Source organism: Oncorhynchus tshawytscha, unplaced genomic scaffold, assembly GCF_018296145.1.
Source record: "Oncorhynchus tshawytscha isolate Ot180627B unplaced genomic scaffold, Otsh_v2.0 Un_contig_765_pilon_pilon, whole genome shotgun sequence".
Classification (NCBI taxonomy): domain Eukaryota; kingdom Metazoa; phylum Chordata; class Actinopteri; order Salmoniformes; family Salmonidae; genus Oncorhynchus; species Oncorhynchus tshawytscha.
In genome coordinates this window covers 2,501-27,525 of record NW_024607859.1, presented here as the reverse complement: position 1 = coordinate 27,525, position 25,025 = coordinate 2,501, and the positions used below count along the sequence as shown (strand labels likewise).

At 43.9% G+C, this 25,025-nt stretch overlaps 1 pseudogene; it reads left to right on the top strand.

The window, feature by feature from the left end:
* The first annotated feature begins 5,652 nt into the window (after positions 1–5,652).
* Positions 5,653–18,596, top strand: LOC121842888 (annotated as a pseudogene).
* The last annotated feature ends 6,429 nt before the right edge of the window (positions 18,597–25,025 follow it).

Here is a 25,025-nt window from a genome sequence, read left to right as displayed (position 1 = left end):
TCTCCTCCACTCTACTCTCTCTCTCTGCTCTCTCTCCTTTCTTCTCCTCCACTCTACTCTTTCTCTCTGTCTCTCTCTCTTCTCTCTTCTCCTCTCACTCTACTCTCTCTCTGTCTCTCTCTCCCTTCTTCTTCTCCTCCACTCTACTTCTCTCTCTGTCTCTTCTCTCTCTCTCTCTCTTCTCCTCCTCTACTTCTACTCTCCACTCTGTCTCTCTCTCTTCTTCTTCTCCTCCACTCTACTCTGTCTCTGTCTCTCTCTCTCTTCTTCTCCTCCACTCTACTCTCTCTGTCTCTCTCTTCTTCTTCTCCTCCACTCTACTCTCTCTCTGTCTCTCTCTCTTCTTCTTCTCCTCCACCTACTTCTCTTGTCTCTCTCTCTTCTTCTCCCACTCTACTCTCTCTCTCTGTCTCTCTCTTCTTCTTCTTCTCCTCCACTCTACTCTCTCTCTGTCTCTCTCTCTTCTTCTTCTCCTCCACTCTCTCTCTGTCTCTCTCTCTCCTCTCTCTCTTCTCCTCCACTCTACTCTCTCTCTGCTCTCTCTCTCTCTCTGCTCTCTTTCTCTCTCTCTGCTCTCTCTCTCTTTCTTCTCCTCCACTCTACTCTCTCTCTGCTCTCTTCTTCTTCTCCTCCACTCTACTCTCTCTGTCTCTCTCTCTTCTTCTCCTCCACTCTACTCTGTCTCTGTCTCTCTTCTCTTCTCCCTCTCCTCTCTCTTTCTCTCTCTTCTCTCCACTCTACTCTCTCTGTCTCTCTCTTCTTCTTCTTCTCCTCCACTCTACTCTCTCTCTGTCTCTCTCTTCTTCTTCTTCTCCTCCACTCTACTCTCTCTCTGTCTCTCTCTCTCTTCTTCTTCTCTCCACTCTACTCTCTCTCTGTCTCTCTCTCTTCTTTCTCCTCCTCCACTCTACTCTCTCTTTGCTCTCTCTCTCTGTCTCTCTCTCTTCTTCTCCTCCACTCTACTCTCTCTCGTCTCTCTCTCTCTTCTTCTCCTCCACTCTCTCTCTCTGTCTCTCTCTCTCTCTCTTCTTCTCCTCCACTCTACTCTCTCTCTGTCTCTCTCTCTCTTCTTCTCCTCCACTCTACTCTCTCTCTGTCTCTCTCTCTCTTCTTCTTCTCCTCCACTCTACTCTCTCTCTGTCTCTCTCTCTTCTTCTCCTCCACTCTACTCTCTGTCTCTCTCTCTTCTTCTCCTCCACTCTACTCTCTCTGTCTCTCTCTCTTCTTCTCCTCCACTCTACTCTCTCTCTGTCTCTCTCTCTCTTCTTTCTCCTCCACTCTACTCTCTCTGTCTCTCTCTCTCTTCTTCCTCCTCCACTCTACTCTCTCTCTGTCTCTCTCTCTTCTTCTTCTCCTCCACTCTACTCTCTCTCTGTCTCTCTCTCTCTCTTCTTCTTCTCCTCCACTCTACTCTCTCTCTGCTCTCTCTCTCTCTCTCTCTTCTCTCTCCACTCTACTCTCTCTCTGTCTCTCTCTCTTCTTCTCCTCTACTCTCTCTCTGTCTCTCTCTCTTCTTCTCCTCCCCTCTACTCTGTCTCTCTCTTCTTCTTCTCCTCCACTCTACTCTCTCTTTGTCTCTCTCTCTGTCTCTCTCTCTTCTTCTTCTCCTCCACTCTACTCTCTCTTTGTCTCTCTCTCTTCTTCTTCTCCTCCCTCCTGCTCTCTCTTTGTCTCTCTTTCTCTCTTCTTCTTCTCCTCCTCCTACTCTCCTCTCTGTCATATATTCTTCATTCTCCTCCACTCTACTCTCTCTTTGTCTCTCTCTCTCTTCTTCTTCTCCCTCCACTCCATAATATATTTGTCTCTCTCTTCTTCTCCCTCCACTCTACTCTCTCTTTGTCTCTCTCTTCTCCACCTCCACTCTGACTCTGTCTTTGTTCTCCTCTAATTTCTTCTGTCTCCATCTTCTTCTCCTGTCTCTCTACTCTTCTGCTCCTCTACTCTCTCCTCTTTTGTCTCTCTCTCTCTTCTTCTTCTCCTCCACTCTACTCTCTCTTTGTCTCTCTCTCTCTCTCTTCTTCCTCCACTCCACTCTCTCTCTGTCTCCTCTCTTCTTCTCCACTCTACTCTGTCTCTGTCTCTCTCTCTCTTCTTCTCTCCTCCACTCCACTCTCTTTGTCTCTCTCTCTCTGCTTCTTCTTCTCCACTCTACTCTCTTTGTCTCTCTCTCTTCTTCTTCTCCTCCACTCTACTCTCTCTTTGTCTCTCTCTTCTTCTTCTCCTCCACTCTACTCTCTCTGTCTCTCTCTCTTCTTCTTCTCCTCCACTCTACTCTGTCTCTGTCTCTCTCTCTTCTTCTTCTCCTCCACTCTACTCTGTCTCTGTCTCTCTCTCTTTCTTCTTCTCCTCCACTCTACTCTCTTTTGTCTCTCTCTCTTCTTCTTCTCCTCCACTCTACTCTCTCTCTGTCTCTGTCTCTCTTCTTCTTCTCCTCCACTCTACTCTGTCTGTCTCTCTCTCTCTTCTTCTTCTCCTCCACTCCACTCTCTCTCTGTCTCTCTCTCTTCTTCTCCTCTACTCTCTCTCTCTCTCTCTCTTCTTCTTCTCCTTCCTCCACTCTACTCTCTCTTCTTCTTCTCCTCCACTCTACTCTCTCTCTGTCTCTCTCTCTCTTCTTCTTCTCCTCCACTCTACTCTCTCTCTCTGTCTCTCTCTCTCTCTTCTTCTCCTCTACTCTCTCTGTCTCTCTCTCTTCTTCTTCTCCTTCCTCCTACTCTCTCTCTGTCTCTCTCTCTCTCTCTCTCTTTCTTCTCCTCCTCCACTCTCTCTCTGTCTCTCTCTCTCTTCTTCTTCTCCCTCCACTCTACTCTCTCTTTGTCTCTCTCTCTCTCTCTTCTCCTCCACTCCACTCTCTCTCTGTCTTTCTCTCTCTTCTTCTTCTCCTCCACTCTACTCTCTCTCTGTCTCTCTCTCCTTCTTCTCCTCCACTCTACTCTCTCTCTCTCTCAATCTCTGCATCTCTCTCTCTCTCTCTCCCTCTCTCTCTCTCTCTCTCTCAATCTCTCTCTCTCTCTCTCTCTCTCTCTCTCTCTCTCTCTCTCCCTCTCCCTATCTCTCTCTCTCTCTCTCCCTCTCCCCTATCTCTCTCTCCCCTCTCTCTCTATCTCCCTCTCCTCTCTCTCTCTCTCTCTCCCCTCTCTCTCTTTCTCTCTCTCTCTCTCCCTCTCTCCTATCTCTAATTATTTATGAGTGTTTGTGACACTCTTTTATACCATAATACTGTATTTACTCTCCTCTCTAATTTCTGCTAATGGTGGATTACTGACTAATCTCTATACTGAAGATACTATACTCATCTACCCTCTGCTCCGGCCCAGACCTCAGCTACATCCCGAATGGTACCCTCCTCCCCATGTAGTGCACTTCGGCACCTATGTGCTCTGGTCAAAAGTAGTGCACTATGTAGGGAATAGGGTGTCATAGGGATCTGGTCTAACTATGTAGGGAATAGGGTGTCATTTGGGACAGATTTCAATGTAATGATCTACAGTCCTACAGTATGGTGTTAATGATCTACAGTATGGTGTTAATGATCTACAGTCCTACAGTATGGTGTTAATGATCTACAGTATGGTGTTAATGACCTACAGTCCTACAGTATTGTGTTAATGATCTACAGTATGGTGTTAATGACCTACAGTATGGTGTTAATGATCTACAGTATGGTGTTAATGACCTACAGTCCTACAGTATTGTGTTAATGATCTACAGTATGGTGTTAATTATCTACAGTATGGTGTTAATGATCTACAGTATGGTGTTAATGATCTACAGTATGGTGTTAATGATCTAAAGTCCTACAGTATGGTGTTAATGATCTACAGTCCTACAGTATGGTGTTAATGATCTACAGTATTGTGTTAATGATCTACAGTATGGTGTTAATGATCTACAGTATGGTGTTAATGATCTACAGTATGGTGTTAATGACCTACAGTATGGTGTTAATGGTGGTACAGTATGGTGTTAATGAAAACATACTGTTTTGAGGGGACATTTAATGATCTAAACATACTGCTGTAAGGGGACATTTAATGTTGGAAACATACTGCTATGAGGGGACATTTAATGTTGGAAACATACTGCTATGAGGGTTTAATGTTGGAAACATACTGCTATGAGGGGACATTTAATGTTGGAAACATACTGCTATGAGGGGACATTTAATGTTGGAAACATACTGTCTATGAGGGGACATTTCATGTTGGAAACATACTGCTGTAAGGGGACATTTAATGTTGGAAACATACTGCTATGAGGGGACATTTAATGTTGGAAACATACTGCTGTATGGGGACATTTAATGTTGGAAACATACTGCTATGAGGGGACATTTAATGTTGGAAACATACTGCTGTAAGGGGACATTTAATGTTGGAAACATACTGCTATGAGGGGACATTTAATGTTGGAAACATACTGCTATGAGGGGACATTTAATGTTGGAAACATACTGCTATGAGGGGACATTTAATGTTGGAAACATACTGCTGTAAGGGGACATTTAATGTTGGAAACATACTGCTATGAGGGGACATTTAATGTTGGAAACATACTGCTATGAGGGGACATTTAATGTTGGAAACATACTGCTATGAGGGGACATTTAATGTTGGAAACATACTGCTATGAGGGGACATTTAATGTTGGAAACATACTGCTATGAGGGGACATTTAATGTTGGAAACATACTGCTATGAGGGGACATTTAATGTTGGAAACATACTGCTATGAGGGGACATTTAATGTTGGAAACATACTGCTATGAGGGGACATTTCATGTTGGAAACATACTGCTGTAAGGGGACATTTAATGTTGGAAACATACTGCTATGAGGGGACATTTAATGTTGGAAACATACTGCTGTAAGGGGACATTTAATGTTGGAAACATACTGCTATGAGGGGACATTTAATGTTGGAAACATACTGCTATGAGGGCACATTTAATGTTGGAAACATACTGCTGTAAGGGGACATTTAATGTTGGAAACATACTGCTACGAGGGCATTGTCTAAAGCATATAATATCCAAGAATTCAAACACACAAGATTCTCAAGTGCTGTAATTGGTGCAGTACAACATCCTACACTCATCATCATCTATATACATGTCATTAAGGGCACATGTACATTTCAGAAAGGTTGGGTTCATGTGCTCTATAGGAGGCTTCCAGTAATTCATAATTTACAGAAATAACAGGCTCCAAACACCACAACTATTACTTACTATGGGTACTTCTTCTCTCTGTTTTGAACACTCACACACACACACACATGGGTACTTTTCACTCTGTTGTGAACACACACACACACACACACACACACACACACACACACACACACACACACACACACATTACACACACACACACACACACACACACACACACACACACACACACACACAATCCCAATCCCTCTCTGCAAAAACAGGGCAAGATCCTTGAACCGCCTCTCCCTGCCCATCCCAGCGGCTGTCTAATCTCATTGGTTGCCGTCAAGGGGGTGTATTTGCATATTGTGGGCGTGTTCCCGACTCAGTGTTGGGATGAATGACTCTGTTCAGTTCAGAAGGCGACAAGACAGCAACGAACTCTGCAGAGGCTATGTGCTGCTGCTACGGTGATCAACTCAGCACACGACAAAACCTCTGATGCGTTTAGCTCCGGGCTCTCCGCTCCGGTCTGTAGGTCAAACCACGTCGAGCCAGGTGGAATAAACATGTTCGACAAAACAGGACCCGGACTTAGCTCGAGAGGAGTACTGTGGGTAAGTGTTTTTCTCATTGTAGTCTTGTAAAAGTAGTCTTTCTATGAAAAAAAAAATGAAGAGAGAAAGCTTTTTTTTATTTTTTTTTAAACCTCATAGTTCGATGTCAAATGAGAGTTTGGTTTGCGCTTAAATCAACTGGCAACTTCGACGTGTGTCATGTAATTGATGAGTAGTAACGTGTATGTTATTTTCAATACATCTTAATGTCTGTGGTTCAAAGCCTAGACTAAGTTCTACTTGTTATTATTTAAAGAGTTAAAGAGTAAAAAAAATGTGTATTTAAAACGTTTAAAAAGCATATATGTGCCTGTTTAGAAAGTCTGATTTAATCAAGTGATTTTCTTTACATTCTCGGCTATTGACTCCATAATATAACTGTATCGGTCTCGGTGTTTCGGGTGTTTGTTGTCCCCCCCACCACCACCACCCCCACCCCCTGAGACTGATTCTCTCATGTCTGGAAGTCTATTTGTTAAACCCCCATGTTTCTGTACTGTGTCTGTATTTCAGGGTTTGTGTATACTCCTCCTTTACACCAGCCCCCTCTGCTGTTTTGCTAATTTCAGCCAAGCCAAAGAGCTGGTCTATAAGATAAAAGAAGGATTACCGTCGGGGACACTCATCGGGTCCATGGGCTCCGACTTACACTTGGATTTATCCCTCGATCCCCATGTTTTATTCAATCTGCCCCAGAAGATGCCCAGTGATCAGTATGTCACTCTGAACAGCACTACGGGACAGCTGTTTACGTCTGGGAATGAGATCGACAGGGAGACGCTCTGCCCCGACTCCTCAGAGTACAACCAGGGCTGCGTCCTCTCCTGGATGTGTTCGTTCTACCCCAGCAGTATTTCCAGCTGGTTAAGGTCAAAATCTTGGTGGAGGATGTTAACGATAATCGTCCGCGCTTCCCGACGGGCGAGATTAGGGTTTCCGTCCCGGAGAACACCCAGGTCAACGCGAGGTTCGCGGTGGAGCAGTCAGCGACGGACCCTGATCTGGGGTTTCACGGGGTTCAGACTTACTGGCTGGTCAACGACTTTGGGGTGTTCACTCTGGACGTAGAGGAGAACGAGGGGGGTGAGCTGACACCCTTCCTCATCGTGACCGACGAGCTGGACCGGGAACGACGGGAGGAATACGTAACGGATATTATAGCAGAGGACGGTGGGTTACCACCTCTCCTTGGCACCGCCACGTTGAGGATTATAATCACTGATGTCAATGATAACTGTCCTCAGTTCACAGAGTCACAGGTCAACGTGACGCTCTGCGGGAATACGACTAAAGGAGAGCACCTGTCCAGGTTACACGCCTTCGACCCCGACCAGGGCGCCAACGCCGTGATCAGCTATGCGTACAGCGACCGCGTTCCCCGGGAGGCTAGAGCTCTGTTCCATCTGGACCGGATTACTGGGGTGATCAAACTGGCCGGTCAGATCAACACCGCAACCGGGAAATTCTACAAACTCACTGTCCTCGCCAACGGGCCTGGTTGCGTCCCTGCCGTCGCCACGGTGACGGTGCACGTGATCCGGGTAGCTTCCGGTCCGCCTGTTATTACGCCTCGCTACATCGCGGCGGAGAAAGACGGCGTGGTCACGATGAAGGAGTCCGAACCGCCGTTTTCCCCAATCGCGTTTTTCACCGTGTCCAACACGGACCAGAGAGGACAAGGGACGGAATGTCTACTTGAAGGATCCGGCCCGTTCCGACTGACACCTTACAAACTGTTGAAGAACGAGTATCTGTTAGAGACGACGGAGCCGCTGGACCACGAGCAGAGGCAGGACTACGAGCTGACCGTAGTGCTCAGGAACCCCAGAGGTCTCGCCATTAAGACCTTCGTTAAGATCCTGGTTCTGGATGAGAACGACAACGCGCCGGTCTTCAAACAGTCTCTGTATGAGGTGAGTGGATGTATTTGTATGAACACAGGAATGTTTAAACGGTTGTTAGGGTTACGGTTAGGGTTTGGACATGAACATTGAGCATGTTATTGATAGTACATTGATTTTCTTAAGCCATTTCAGTACAGTAATACAAAATATAGAGGATTTTTTTTTTTTTTTAATAATTGTTGTTGACTAATAAAATCAAAAAAGGTCTACTCACGTATTTATTTCAGTATTTACCTATTTATTTTAGAATTTACTTATTTATTATAGTATTTACAAATTTATTTCAGTATTTACAAATTTATTTCAGTATTTACCTATTTAATTTAAGAATTTACTTATTTATTATAGTATTTACACATTTATTTCAGTATTTACAAATGTATTTCAGTATTTACACATTTATTTTAGTATTTACTTATTTATTATAGTATTTACAAATTTATTTTAAAATGTACTTATTTATTATAGTATTTACAAATTTATTTTAAAATGTACTTATTTATTATAGTATTTACAAATTTATTTTAAAATGTACTTATTTATTATAGTATTTACAAATGTATTTTAAAATGTACTTATTTATTATAGTATTTACTTATTATTTCAGTATTTACACATTTATTTTAGTGTTTACACATTTATTTTAGTATTTACACATTTATTTTAAAATGTACTTATTTATTATAGTATTTACTTATTATTTTAGTATTTACAAATGTATTTCAGTATTTACACATTTATTTTAGTATTTAGGTATTATTTTTATTTTAAAATGTACTTATTGATGTATTTACCTACTTATTTGAGTCCTTGATAACACCATACTTATTTTATTCTCAGGTCTCTGTGGAGGAGAATAACCCTCCCAACAGCTTCCTGACCCAGCTCCAGGCCACAGACCAGGACAGTGAGGCCAGAGGAGAGGTCATCTACACGCTGGGGTCAGACGCTCCCTCCATTTTCCTCCTGGAGAGGCTGACCGGCGTGCTGACCGTGTCCACATCTCTGGACCGAGAAGAGAAGCAGACCTACAGGTCTGTCGCATATTGATGATGTATCCTAACGTACTATGACTGATATTGTATGGATTAAAATGCATTATAAATTGCCTATATATGTTTATAGTAATAATAATAATTTACTTGTTTAGCTTTTTCATTACAGAAAATAACCTCAAAGTGTATACAAAAAAGTGAAACAAAAACAACACATTTAAACAGAGTTGGTGGAATTAAATATATCTTTGTCAAAGATGACATAAACCAGTTCTTTATCAAGGGTGGCATAAGCAATGCTTAATATAAGGCTTTATAAATCTTGTTAAATTGAGGCATCACAAAGCATTGATAACCCATCATGCATCTTGGTAGAGAATTGCAACACCAGCATGGTGGGTTAGACTCCCACCCGTATGTAGGGTAGCCTGGTGGTTAGAGCATTGGACTAGCAACCGAAAGGTTGCAAGTTCAAATCCCTGAGCTGACAAGGTACAAAATCTGTTGTTGTGCCCTGAACAGGCAGTTAACCCACTGTTCCTAGACCATCATTGAAAATAAGAATTTTTTCTTAACTGACTTGCCTAGTAAAGTAAATTTTTAAAAAGTAAAAATGTATTCACGCGTGACTGCAAATGGCTGTGGATAAATGCCGTGTGTTATATTACTCTAAACCCTTTGTAGGACAGGCCCAACCTCTTTCCCTCTTGGGCGCACAGCCAATAGTGGACCTGATCTCAACTGTCCCCAAAATGCTGCAGAATCACACACTCTAAAGTGCAGTCCTTCACCAAAAACATTGGTTGGGCCCGTCAGAATCCGTATTTATTTTTTTGCTGAATTCGGGGGTTCCCCATACTCCGTTTTCTCGGTTTTGTTTTTCCAGGTTTCAGATTTCCCCGTTTTTTTTCTGGTTTTCCCACAGCTTTTAAAATATACTATATTGCCCTAAAACCAAGGCTGGTGGTATGTGTTTATGGTACAGCATGGTATCTCTGAAGGCTGGTGGTATGTGTTTACAGTACAGCATGGTATCTCTGAAGGTTGGTGGTATGTATTTATGGTACAGCATGGTATCTCTGAAGGCTGGTGGTATGTGTTTATGGTATCTCTGAAGGCTGGTGGTATGTATTTATAGGACAGCATGGTATCTCTGAAGGCTGGTGGTATGTGTTTATGGTATCTCTGAAGGCTGATGGTATGTATTTATAGGACAGCATGGTATCTCTGAAGGCTGGTGGTATGTGTTTATGGTATCTCTGAAGGCTGATGGTATGTATTTATAGGACAGCATGGTATCTCTGAAGGCTGGTGGTATGTATTTATGGTACAGCATGGTATCTCTGAAGGCTGGTGGTATGTATTTATAGTACAGCATGGTATCTCTGAAGGCTGGTGGTATGTATTTATAGTACAGCATGGTATCTCTGAAGGCTGGTGGTATGTATTTATAGTACAGCATGGTATCTCTGAAGGCTGGTGGTATGTATTTACAGAACAGCATGGTATCTCTGAAGGCTGGTGGTATGTATTTATAGTACAGCATGGTATCTCTGAAGGTTGGTGGTATGTGTTTATGGTACAGCATGGTATCTCTGAAGGTTGGTGGTATGTATTTATGGTACAGCATGGTATTTCTGAAGGCTGGTGGTATGTGTTTACAGTACAGCATGGTATCTCTGAAGGTTGGTGGTATGTGTTTACAGTACAGCATGGTATCTCTGAAGGCTGGTGGTATGTATTTATGGTATCTCTGAAGGCTGGTGGTATGTATTTATGGTATCTCTGAAGGTCGGTGGTATGTATTTATAGGACAGCATGGTATCTCTGAAGGTTGGTGGTATGTATTTATGGTACAGCATGGTATCTCTAAAGGCTGGTGGTATGTATTTACAGTACAGCATGGTATCTCTGAAGGCTGGTGGTATGTATTTATGGTATCTCTGAAGGTCGGTGGTATGTGTTTACAGGACAGCATGGTATCTCTGAAGGCTGGTGGTATGTATTTATGGTACAACATGGTATCTCTGAAGGCTGGTGGTATGTATTTATGGTATCTCTGAAGGCTGGTGGTATGTATTTATAGAACAGCATGGTATCTCTGAAGGTTGGTGGTATGTATTTATGGTATCTCTGAAGGCTGGTGGTATGTATTTGAGGTACAGCATGGTATCTCTGAAGGCTGGTGGTATGTATTTATAGAACAGCATGGTATCTCTGAAGGCTGGTGGTATGTATTTATAGAACAGCATGGTATCTCTGAAGGCTGGTGGTATGTATTTATAGTACAGCATGGTATATCTGAAGGCTGGTGGTATGTATTTATGGTATCTCTGAAGGCTGGTGGTATGTATTTATAGTATCTCTGAAGGCTGGTGGTATGTATTTATGGTACAGCATGGTATCTCTGAAGGTTGGTGGTATGTATTTATGGTATCTCTGAAGGTTGGTGGTATGTATGTATTTATTGGTGGTACAGGTACAGCATGGTATCTCTGAAGGTTGGTGGTATGTATTTACAGGACAGCATGGTATCTCTGAAGGTCAGTGGTATGTATTTACAGGACAGCATGGTATCTCTGAAGGTCGGTGGTATGTATTTATGGTACAACATGGTATCTCTGAAGGCTGGTGGTATGTATTTATGGTACAGCATGGTATCTCTGAAGGTTGGTGGTATGTATTTATGGTATCTCTGAAGGCTGGTGGTATGTATTTACGGGGCAGCATGGTATCTCTGAAGGTTGATGATTATTACAGATATAACTCAGCCTCACCTCATACAACAAACCTTCACCTACATTCATTTAACATATACAGGTTTATATTCACGAGTTAGTACAAGCAGCTAGAATAGCATCGCCACAATTCGTCAATGTAATATCAATAATCTGTTAAGTCCATGAAGTGCAAAAGTTAGAATTCAAAGGTCAGGGAGCATGATTGATGTAGTATTGTAAAGTACTGTAAAGTGTAGTACTGTAAAGTACTGTAAAGTGTAGTACTGTAAAGTCCTGTAAAGTGTAGTACTGTAAAGTACTGTGAAGTGTAGTTCTGTAAAGCCCTGTAAAGTGTAGTACTGTAAAGTGTAGTGCTGTAAAGTCCTGTAAAGTGTAGTACTGTAAAGTACTGTGAAGTGTAGTTCTGTAAAGCCCTGTAAAGTGTAGTACTGTAAAGTGTAGTGCTGTAAAGTACTGTAAAGTGTAGTACTGTAAAGTGTAGTGCTGTAAAGTGTAGTACTGTAAAGTACTGTGAAGTGTAGTACTGTAAAGCCCTGTAAAGTGTAGTGCTGTAAAGTACTGTAAAGTGTAGTACTGTAAAGTGTAGTACTGTAAAGTGTAGTGCTGTAAAGTGTAGTACTGTAAAGTACTGTGAAGTGTAGTACTGTAAAGCCCTGTAAAGTGTAGTACTGTAAAGTATAATACTGTAAAGTGTAGAACTGTAAGGTGTAGTACTGTAAAGTATAGTACTGTAAAGTATAGTACTGTAAAGTATAGTACTGTAAAGTGTAGTCCTGTAAAGTGTAGTACTGTAAAGTATAGTACTGTAAAGTATAGTACTGTAAAGTATAGTACTGTAAAGCCCTGTAAAGTGTAGTACTGTAAAGTATAGTACTGTAAAGTATAGTACTGTAAAGTGTAGTACTGTAAAGTGTAGTACTGTAAAGTATAGTACTGTAAAACCGGCGCTGATTAATCATGAAGCAAACTTATCTGACCTGTCGGGCTCGGTGGATGGAAACATCCAGGGGGTTCAGCCTAGTCCGGAAACAGCTTGGTCGGTCATGTCTCAGTCAGGCAGATGGAGGAGTGTAAAATACTCAGCCTAGTCCGGAAACAGCTTGGTCCGGTCATGTCTCAGTCAGGCAGATGGAGGAGTGTAAAATACAGGGGGGTCAGCCTAGTCCGGAAACAGCTTGGTCCGGTCATGTCTCAGTCAGGCAGATGGAGGAGTGTAAAATCCAGGGGGGTCAGCCTAGTCCGGAAACAGCTTGGTCGGTCATGTCTCAGTCAGGCAGATGGAGGAGTGTAAAATCCAGGGGGGTCAGCCTAGTCCGGAAACAGCTTGGTCCGGTCATGTCTCAGTCAGGCAGATGGAGGAGTGTAAAATCCAGGGGGGTCAGCCTAGTCCGGAAACAGCTTGGTCGGTCATGTCTCAGTCAGGCAGATGGAGGAGTGTAAAATACAGGGGGTCAGCCTAGTCCGGAAACAGCTTGGTCGGTCATGTCTCAGTCAGGCAGATGGAGGAGTGTTCCACGTCTCTTAGTTCAAATCAAAAGCAGGAGTTCCATCCATTTTATTCCTGGGTGATCGGACGTTTGATAGTAGCAACGCAGGCGGAGGGGGGTTTGATAGGGCCGTCTACCTGAACCTGGAGGGTATGCCGGCTCACCTTACATGTCCAGCTGTATTCCTGAACCTGGAGGGTATGCCGGGCTCGCCTTACATGTCCAGCTGTATTCCTGAACCTGGAGGGTATGCCGGCTCGCCTTACATGTCCAGCTGTATTCCTGAACCTGGAGGGTATGCCGGCTCGCCTTACATGTCCAGCTGTATTCCTGAACCTGGAGGGTATGCCGGCTCGCCTTACATGTCCAGCTGTATTCCTGAACCTGGAGGGTATGCCGGGCTCGCCTTACATGTCCAGCTGTATTCCTACCTGTAGGCAGTGACTGCTCAGGTGTGTTGTTAGTCAGTTACTCCACAGGTAAAGAAATGTGTTGTGGATCACTACTCTGTACGATTTATCCCTGACTATGTTTGTTAATAGAAAAACAACATAAAAATATTTTATGTGTTTGAACCGTATCAGGGGACCACTTTTGAGGTCTGAGAGAAATCTAAGAAACTTTGATTTTTGAGAGTAGTTATATTGTTATATAAAGACCTGACTGGGTCCAACACCCCACAGTACGACTTGTTATATAAAGACCTGACTGGGTCCAACACCCCACAGTATGACTTGTTATATAGAGACCTGACTGGGTCCAACACCCCACAGTATGACTTGTTATATAAAGACCTGACTGGGTCCAACACCCCACAGTATGACTTGTTATATAGAGACCTGACTGGGTCCAACACCCCACAGTATGACTTGTTATATAAAGACCTGACTGGGTGCAACACCCCACAGTATGACTTGTTATATTGTTATATAGAGACCTGACTGTGTCCAACACCCCACAGTATGACTTGTTATATAAAGACCTGACTGGGTCCAACACCCCACAGTATGACTTGTTATATAAAGACCTGACTGGGTCCAACACCCCACAGTATGACTTGTTATATAGAGACCTGACTGGGTCCAACACCCCACAGTATGACTTGTTATATTGTTATATAGAGACCTGACTGGGTCCAACACCCCACAGTATGACTTGTTATATAAAGACCTGACTGGGTCCAACACCCCACAGTATGACTTGTTATATAGAGACCTGACTGGGTCCAAAACCCCACAGTATGACTTGTTATATTGTTGTATAGAGACCTGACTGGGTCCAAAACCCCACAGTATGACTTGTTATATAAAGACCTGACTGGGTCCAAAACCCCACAGTATGACTTGTTATATTGTTGTATAGAGACCTGACTGGGTCCAACACCCCACAGTATGACTTGTTATATAGAGACCTGACTGGGTCCAACACCCCACAGTATGACTTGTTATATAGAGACCTGACTGGGTCCAACACCCCACAGTATGACTTGTTATATAGAGACCTGACTGGGTCCAAAACCCCACAGTATGACTTGTTATATAGAGACCTGACTGGGTCCAACACCCCACAGTATGACTTGTTATATAAAGACCTGACTGGGTCCAACACCCCACAGTATGACTTGTTATATAAAGACCTGACTGGGTCCAACACCCCACAGTATGACTTGTTATATAGAGACCTGACTGGGTCCAACACCCCACAGTATGACTTGTTATATAGAGACCTGACTGGGTCCAAAACCCCACAGTATGACTTGTTATATAGAGACCTGACTGGGTCCAACACCTCACAGTATGACTTGTTATATAAAGACCTGACTGGGTCCAACACCCCACAGTATGACTTGTCATATAAAGACCTGACTGGGTCCAACACCCCACAGTATGACTTGTTATATAAAGACCTGACTGGGTCCAACACCCCACAGTATGACTTGTTATATAGAGACCTGACTGGGTCCAACACCCCACAGTATGACTTGTTATATAGAGACCTGACTGGGTCCAAAACCCCACAGTATGACTTGATATATAGAGACCTGACTGGGTCCAACACCTCACAGTATGACTTGTTATATAAAGACCTGACTGGGTCCAACACCCCACAGTATGACTTGTCATATAAAGACCTGACTGGGTCCAACACCCCACAGTATGACTTGTTATATAAAGACCTGACTGGGTCCAACACCCCACAGTATGACTTGTTATATAGAGACCTGACTGGGTCCAACACCCCACAGTATGACTTGTTATATTGTTATATAAAGACCTGACTGGGTCCAACACCCCACAGTATGACTTGTTATATAAAGACCTGACTGGGTCCAACACCCCACAGTATGACTTGTTATATAAAGACCTGACTGGGTCCAACACCCCACAGTATGACTTGTTATATTGTTGTATAGAGACCTGACTGGGTCCAACACCCCACAGTATGACTTGTTATATAGACACCTGACTGGGTCCAACACCCCACAGTATGACTTGTTATATAAAGACCTGACTGGGTCCAACACCCCACAGTATGACTTGTTATATAGAGACCTGACTGGGTCCAACACCCCACAGTATGACTTGTTATATACAGACCTGACTGGGTCCAACACCCCACAGTATGACTTGTTATATTGTTGTGTGTGTGTTTATGTTCTGAGGAACATGTATCTTGGTTTCAGTTGAAAGCCACTTTCAATTTCCTGATGTTGGGGGGCTTTTATCAAGGTAATTGTAATGTGACTCACATAAATCCTCTTTAGATCCTGTGTCATCCTGCAGCACAACATGTTATGTCACGATTATGAACCCTTTATAAAGCATGATGTACGGTTATAGATGTTTTGTAACACATTCATGGTGCTCTTTGGTAGGCTTTATGAAGCATGACGTACGGTTATAGATGCTTTGTAAACACATTTATGTAGAGCTTAGTCAGGTAGGCTTTATGAAGCCTTTATGAAGCATGACGTACGGTTATAGATGCTTTGTAACACATTTATGTAGAGCTTAGTCAGGTAGGCTTTATGAAGCCTTTATGAAGCATGATGTACGGTTATAGATGCTTTGTAACACATTTATGTAGAGCTTAGTTAGGTAGGCTTTATGAAGCCTTTATGAAGCATGACGTACGGCTATAGATGTTTTGTAACACATTCATGGTGCTCTTTGGTAGGCTTTATGAAGCCTTTACGAGTGCTTAGTATGATGTACGGTTATAGATGCTTTGTAAACACATTTATGTAGAGCTTAGTCAGGTAGGCTTTATGAAGCCTTTATGAAGCATGACGTACGGTTATAGATGCTTTGTAACACATTTATGTAGAGCTTAGTCAGGTAGGCTTTATGAAGCCTTTATGAAGCATGACGTACGGTTATAGATGTTTTGTAACACATTTATGTAGAGCTTAGTTAGGTAGGCTTTATGAAGCCTTTATGAAGCATGACGTACGGCTATAGATGCTTTGTAACACATTTATGTAGTGCTTAGTCAGGTAGGCTTTATGAAGCCTTTATGAAGCATGACGTACGGTTATAGATGTTTTGTAACACATTTATGTAGTGCTTAGTCAGGTAGGCTTTATGAAGCCTTTACGAAGCCTTAATAAGCTGAATGTCATTTAAAGCGGAAACTGGATATATGGATGACACAATGCATTATAACTGCCTATGGATGTTCATAGTGTTTTTATTTTATTTTATATATATATCTGCAATATGTTTTGTTTATTGTTGTTGTAATATTGTGACGAGACAATAATAATAAAAGTTTGTAAACTCTAAACTGTATCCTCTGCAGGTTCATGGTTCGGGCAGTGGACCGAGGGACCCCCAGGAGAGAGTCTATAGCTACAGTGGTCATCACTGTGCTGGACCGCAATGACAACAGGTAAGAGAAAGGCCAGACACTTTGTGATAACTGCTGATTTAATTGATTGTTTTGATTGATTGATATGATTAGATTAGATTTGATTGATTGTTTTGATTGATTGATATAATTTGATTTGATTGATATTATTTGATTTGATTGATTGATTGTTTTGATTGATTGATATGATTTTATTGTTTTGATTGATTGATTTGATTTGATTGATTGTTTTGATTGATTAATATGATTAAAAAATATATTTTTTTTACCCAACAGCCCACGCTTCATCAATAAAGACTTCACATTCTTTGTGCCGGAGAATTTCCCGGGTTTTGGCGAGATCGGCGTCCTCTCGGTAACGGACGCGGACGCAGGTGAGAACGGCTGGGTGGCCCTCTCCATCGTCAACGGCAGCGACATCTTCGTGATCGACGCGGGCGCGGCGCTCTAAGGGCCCGTACCCCTCTGGACCGGGAGCAACAGGGGACGTACTACCTCTGGATCGAGGCAGTCGACGGAGGGGAACCCTCTCTCTCCTGCCTCACCGTGGTTACCGTCCTCCTCCTTGACGTAAACGATAACCCTCCCGTCGTCTTGTTCCCCCAGTCTAACCAGTCCTACATGCTGGTGTTACCTAGCACCCTACCAGGGACCTCCATCACAGAGGTTTACGCCGTGGATAAAGACACAGGAATGAACGCCGTTATCGCCTACAGCATCATCAAGAGGAAGGGTGGCGAGCCGGGGTCATTTGATATCGACCCGGACACAGGGAACATCACGTTGAAGAGAGAACTGAGTGACCGCGGTCTCTATAGTCTACTGGTTAAAGTCTCGGACCACGGTCAACCCGAACCTCTCCACTCCACGGTCCTGGTCAACCTCTTCGTCAACGAGACGGTTTCTAACGAGAGCTACATCCAGAGTCTTCTCACCGGGGAGGAGGCTGAGATCCAGATGGAGGAGAAGCAGTGGTACGTGGGTAAACTGACAGAGAGGCCCAGCAGGGAGGACTTGTTCCCCTGTCAGCCTCTACTCATAGCTCTGTCAGTGACCTGCCTGGGACTGTTCTGCATCGTCGTCACATTGACTGCTTATATATGCTGCAAGAAACTGAAGAAATGGAGGAAATGCCAAATGAAAAGACTAGAGGTTGAAATGCCTTTGAAGGTGAACGGTGACGACGCAGATAGAAAGCGGACGGAAATCTCAAACATTTGATGACGTTGACATTGCAAAGACTTTGAGGCAAAGACTCCAACGTACAAAACTGTTACACTGCAACTGTTTATAAACAATGTGAATTGTGAAGTGTAGATTTTCATCCTCAAAAAGACAAAAGGCCCGGATCCCAAATTGCACCCCCTTTTTGCCTATTTAGTGCATTATTTTTAACCAGGGCCCATGGTGGTGCACTATATAGGAATTAGGGTGCCGTTTGTGACACGTCCTCGTTTTAAAAACGTATTAAAAGACCCAATGTGATGTATATATTGTAGATAATATGAAATGTTTTATAACTTTATAACAAAATCTTTAAATAGACAAGATTATTTTATTTTTATTTTTTTTTCGTGAAAGCCCTAAGAAATTACTCCTTAAACTTACAAATTTAAAAAATGGGAGAGATTCAATTTTTATTTTGTTCACAAGGATGTCAGGATCGTTGGAAAGGGATGAGGATCATTTGGTGTCTATAACAATATTGATTGATTGATTGATTGATTGATATAACAATGTTTTTTTCATACCCCTTTTGATTGCATTGGAAAAGCCCCAGAGTGCAGTGCAGAAGTCAATTAAAATCTGTAATTTTCTTCAAATCTACTGGATTTTGTGTGAGATTAAAATTTGTTTTTTGTTGTTATACAGTTTCAAGAGGAGGCTTCTTGCCTGACCACCAAACAAACCCTCTACCTGCCTCCTTAAGTGTGTCCCAAATGGCACCCTATTTCCCTATATAGGGCGCTGGTCGAAAGTAGTGCACTATATAGGGAATAGGGTTCTATTGGGCGCTGGTCTAAATTAGTCCATTATATAGGGAATAGGGTTCTATAGGGCCGTGGAGTGCACTATATAGGGAATAGGGTTCCATAGGGCTCTGGTCTAAAGTAGTGCACTACATAGGGAATAGGGTTCCATGGGGCTCTGGTCTAAAGTAGTGAACTATATAGGGAATAGGGTTCCATAGGGCTCTGGTCTAAAGTAGTGAACTATATAGGGAATAGGGTTCCATAGGGCTCTGGTCTAAAGTAGTGCACTACATAGGGAATAGGGTTCCATAGGGCTCTGGTCTAAAGTAGTGCACTATATAGGGAATAGGGTTCCATAGGGTTCTGGTCTAAAGTAGTGCACTACATAGGGAATAGGGTTCTATAGGGCTCTGGTCTAAAGTAGTGCACTATATAGGGAATAGGGTGCCATCCTTAGTCACCTCCCAGTGAACCTGTCATTCCCTAAACCATGTTCTTATTGTCTGTCTCTGAAAACAAATCCTTGTTTGAATATTAAAAAGTGCTTTATTTTCATATTATATTGCTTTTCTGAAATTAAAACGGCCTACCGGGTCGTGCCTTTCATATTAGGATGTAAATTAATGACAACGTTTTGATTATAAATTAGAATTTAAGCGGAGGGGAAATTAAATGAAAATTTAACTAGGAAAGTCTGTTAAGAACAAGTTCTTATTTGCACTGACGACCTCCCAGGGAACAGTGGATTAACTGCCTGTTCAGGAGCAGAACGACAGCCAGGGAACAGTGGGTTAACTGCCTGTTCAGGAGCAGAACGACAGCCAGGGAACAGTGGGTTAACTGCCTGTTCAGGAGCAGAACGACAGCCAGGGAACAGTGGGTTAACTGCCTGTTCAGGAGCAGAACGACAGCCAGGGAACAGTGGATTAACTGCCTGTTCAGGAGCAGAACGACAGCCAGGGAACAGTGGGTTAACTGCCTGTTCAGGAGCAGAACGACAGCCAGGGAACAGTGGGTTAACTGTCTGTTCAGGGACAGAACGACAGCCAGGGAACAGTGGATTAACTGCCTGTTCAGGAGCAGAACGACAGCCAGGGAACAGTGGGTTAACTGCCTGTTCAGGAGCAGAACTACAGCCAGGGAACAGTGGATTAACTGCCTGTTCAGGAGCAGAACGACAGCCAGGGAACAGTGGGTTAACTGCCTGTTCAGGAGCAGAACGACAGCCAGGGAACAGTGGGTTAACTGCCTGTTCAGGGACAGAACGACAGCCAGGGAACAGTGGATTAACTGCCTGTTCAGGAGCAGAACGACAGCCAGGGAACAGTGGGTTAACTGCCTGTTCAGGAGCAGAACGACAGCCAGGGAACAGTGGGTTAACTGCCTGTTCAGGAGCAGAACGACAGCCTGGGAACAGTGGGTTAACTGCCTTGTTCAGGAGCAGAACGACAGCCAGGGAACAGTGGGTTAACTGCCTGTTCAGGAGCAGAACGACAGCCAGGGAACAGTGGGTTAACTGCCTTGTTCAGGAGCAGAACGACAGCCTAGGAACAGTGGGTTAACTGCCTTGTTCAGGAGCAGAACGACAGCCTGGGAACAGTGGGTTAACTGCCTGTTCAGGAGCAGAACGACAGCCAGGGAACAGTGGGTTAACTGCCTTGTTCAGGGACAGAACGACAGCCAGGGAACAGTGGGTTAACTGCCTTTTCAGGAGCAGAACTACAGCCAGGGAACAGTGGGTTAACTGCCTTGTTCAGGGACAGAACGACAGCCAGGGAACAGTGGGTTAACTGCCTTGTTCAGGAGCAGAACGACAGCCAGGGAACAGTGGGTTAACTGCCTTGTTCAGGAGCAGAACGACAGCCAGGGAACAGTGGGTTAACTGCCTTGTTCAGGAGCAGAACGACAGCCAGGGAACAGTGGGTTAACTGCCTTGTTCAGGAGCAGAACGACAGCCAGGGAACAGTGGGTTAACTGCCTTGTTCAGGAGCAGAACGACAGCCAGGGAACAGTGGGTTAACTGCCTGTTCAGGGGCAGAACGACAGCCAGGGAACAGTGGGTTAACTGCCTTGTTCAGGGGCAGAACGACAGCCATGGAACAGTGGATTAACTGCCTTGTTCAGGGCAGAACGACAGCCTAGGAACAGTGGGTTAACTGCCTTGTTCAGGAGCAGAACGACAGCCTAGGAACAGTGGGTTAACTGCCTTGTTCAGGAGCAGAACGACAGCCTAGGAACAGTGGGTTAACTGCCTTGTTCAGGAGCAGAACGACAGATTTTTACCTCGTCAGCTCCGGGATTCGATCCAGCAACCTATCGGTTATTGGCCCAACACTCTTACCACTAGGCGACCTGCTTTAACCACCAGGCTACCTGCTCTAACCACTAGGCTACCTGCTCTAACCACTAGGCTACCTGCCGCCCCCCTCTAACCACTAGGCTACCTGCTCTAACCACTAGGCTACCTGCTCTAACCACTAGGCTACCTGCCGCCCCCCTCTAACCACCAGGCTACCTGCTCTAACCACGAGGCTACCTGCCGCCCCCAACAGGCTGTAAGGGACTGATCCAAATGAAACAGGCTGTAAGGGACTGATCCAAATTAAACAGGCTGTAAGGGACTGATCCAAATGAAACAGGCTGTAAGGGACTGATCCCAAATAAAACAGGCTGTAAGGGACTGATCCAAATTAAACAGGCTGTAAGGGACTGATCCCAAATAAAACAAGTTGTAAGGGACTGATCCAAATGAAACAGGCTGTAAGAGACTGCTCCAAATAAAACAGGCTGTAAGGGACTGATCCCAATGAAACAGGCTGTTCATATAGAGCAGAGACTGATAAGAGACTTCATATAGAGCACAGTGTGTCTGTGTGTGCGTGTGTGTGTGTCTGTGTGTGTGTACGTGCATGTGTGTGTGCGTGTGTGTGTGCGTGTGTGCGTGTGTGCGTGTGTGTTTGTGTGTATGTTCTCCTTGTCATCAAGGAACTCCTACATGTCAACAACCTAGCTACGTGTATATTGTTGTCATAGACTTCTCCTCTCCCTCTTCTCAGAAAACCGGTGTGGGTTAGTTAGGGTGAGGCTCTGACACAAAAACAAACCGTGAGAGACAAAGAGTATGCTAAGGAAAACAAATACTCCAGTCCAACCACGTGGAGATCATCTTGACAGGGCTGCTGGGTATTTTACCAGTCTGGAACCAGATCATCTTGACGAGGCTGCTGGGTATTTTACGGGTCTGGAACCAGATCATCTTGACGAGGCTGCTGGGTGTTTTACCAGTCTGGAACCAGATCATCTTGACGAGGCTGCTGGGTATTTTACCAGTCTGGAACCAGATCATCTTGACGAGGCTGCTGGGTATTTTACCAGTCTGGAACCAGATCATCTTGACGAGGCTGCTGGGTGTTTTACCAGTCTGGAACCAGATCATCTTGACGAGGCTGCTGGGTGTTTTACCAGTCTGGAACCAGATCATCTTGACGAGGCTTCTGGGTAGTCTACCAGTCTGGAACCAGATCATCTTGACGAGGCTGCTGGGTATTTTACCAGTCTGGAACCAGATCATCTTGACGAGGCTGCTGGGTATTTTACCAGTCTGGAACCAGATCATCTTCACGAGGCTGCTGGGTAATTTACCAGTCTGGAACCAGATCATCTTGACTAGGCTGCTGGGTATTTTACCAGTCTGAAATTATGACTTTGTTGGAAAATATCTAAAAGTCAATTTAAAAAAGCAACAGTTGTACGAATATGACAGAGTTGTAACACTGAACAAAAATGTGAACCACAACATGCAAAAATTTCAAAGATTTTTATTTACAGTTCATATAAGGAAATCAGTCAATGTAAATAAATTAATTAGGCCCTAATCTATGGATTTAACATGACTGGGAATACAGATATGCATCTGCTGGTCACAGATACCTTTTAAAAATAAGTAGGGGCGTGGATCAGAAAACCAATCAGTATCTGGTGTGACCATTTACCTCATGCAAACCAGTCAGTATCTGGTGTGACCACCATTTACCTCATGAAAACCAGTCAGTATCTGGTGTGACCCCATTTACCTCATGAAAACCAGTCAGTATCTGGTGTGACCCCATTTACCTCATGAAAACCAGTCAGTATCTGGTGTGACCCCCATTTACCTCATGAAAACCAGTCAGTATCTGGTGTGACAAATTACTTCATGAAAACCAGTCAGTATCTGGTGTGACCCCCATTTACCTCATGAAAACCAGTCAGTATCTGGTGTGACCATTTACCTCATGAAAACCAGTCAGTATCTGGTGTGACCCCATTTACCTCATGCAAACCAGTCAGTATCTGCTGTGACCACCATTTACCTCATGAAAACCAGTCAGTATCTGGTGTGACGAATTACCTCATGCAAACCAGTCAGTATCTGGTGAGGTCACATTTACCTCATGAAAACCAGTCAGTATCTGGTGTGACCCCATTTACCTCATAAAAACCAGTCAGTATCTGGTGTGACCCCGTTTACCTCATGAAAACCAGTCAGTATCTGGTGTGACCATTTACCTCATGAAAACCAGTCAGTATCTGGTGTGACCCCCATTTACCTCATAAAAACCAGTCAGTATCTGGTGTGACCCCATTTACCTCATAAAAACCAGTCAGTATCTGGTGTGACCCCGTTTACCTCATGAAAACCAGTCCGTATCTGGTGTGACCACCATTTACCTCATGAAAACCAGTCAGTATCTGGTGTGACCACCATTTACCCCATGAAAACCAGTCAGTACCTGGTGTGACCACCATTTACCTCATGAAAACCAGTCAGTACCTGGTGTGACCACCATTTACCTCATGAAAACCAGTCAGTATCTGGTGTGACCACCATTTACCTCATGAAAACCAGTCAGTATCTGGTGTGACCCCCATTTACCTCATGAAAACCAGTCAGTATCTGGTGTGACCCCTATTTACCTCATGAAAACCAGTCAGTATCTGGTGTGACCCCCATTTGCCTCATGCAGCGTGACACATCTCCTTCACATAGAGTGGATGAGGCTGTTGATTGTGGCCTGTGGAATGTTGTCCCACTCCTCTTCAACGGCTGTGTGAAGTTGCTGGATTTTGGCGGGAACTGGAACATGCTGTCGTACACGTCGATCCAGAGCATCCCAAACATGCTCAATGGGTGACAAGTCTGGTGAGTGTGCAGGCCACTGAAGAACTGGGCCATTTTCAGCTTCCAGGAATAGTGTACGGATCCTTGGTACACGGGGCAGTGCGTTATCATGTTGAATTAGATTAGATCAGATTAGATTCCCTGAGACGGTTTCTGACAGTTTGAATTGTGTCCAGATCCTTGCGACATGGTGCCGTGCATTATCTTCTCAGTGTGCCAGTGGCCATCGAAGGTGAGCATTTTCCCTCTGAAGTCGGTTACGACGCCCGAACTGCAGTCGGATCAAGACCTTGGTGAGGACAACGAGCACACAGTTTCATCAGCTGTCCAGCAGACGTAAAGAAGCTGGATGTGGAGGTCCACGTGGTTACACGTGGTCTGCGGTTGTGAGGCCGGTTGAACGTACTGTAATATTCTCCAAAATGACATTGGAGGCGGCTTATGGTAGAGAAATTAACAATAAATGATATACCTTTCTATATAATTACCATTAAATTACAGAATAATCCCACTATACTTGTCAATATAATTACCATTAAAATGACAGAATAATCCCACTATACCTGTTACTATAGCCCTAGGGGTCTTGGTCACTAAAATAGTGCACTATGGAAGGAATAGAGTGTCATTTGGAACTCACCGCCAGAGTTCAAGGGTCAAGGTTCAAGACAAAAGCAAAGTGTGTGTGTGTGTGTGTGTGTGTGTGTGTGTGTGTGTGTGTGTGTGTGTGTGTGTGTGTGTGTGTGTGTGTGTGTGTGTGTGTGTGTCGGTCAGAGTGAGATATCATCCAGCTGGGTATGGTTGTGATGCGGTCAGGGGAGGTGTGTGTGTGTGTGTTTATGTGTGTGTGTGTGTGTGCACCGTCTGGTCTCATAAACTAGACGTAACATAGTAAACGAAAATCTGCACAACTCACACGAGTACGATACGTTATGTTTGGTACGGTCACATAAGACAGAAGGTTAAAAAAAATGAAAGGAGGGTGGTTGCTCGGGGGTTAGTGAGTAGACGTATGAGCCGAAGGTTGCATGTTCAAATCTCACCGCAGCTTCAGCATTTTATCTCATTTGCAACTTTGTAACTACTTCCTACTTTTTAGCTACTTTGAAACGACTTAGCATG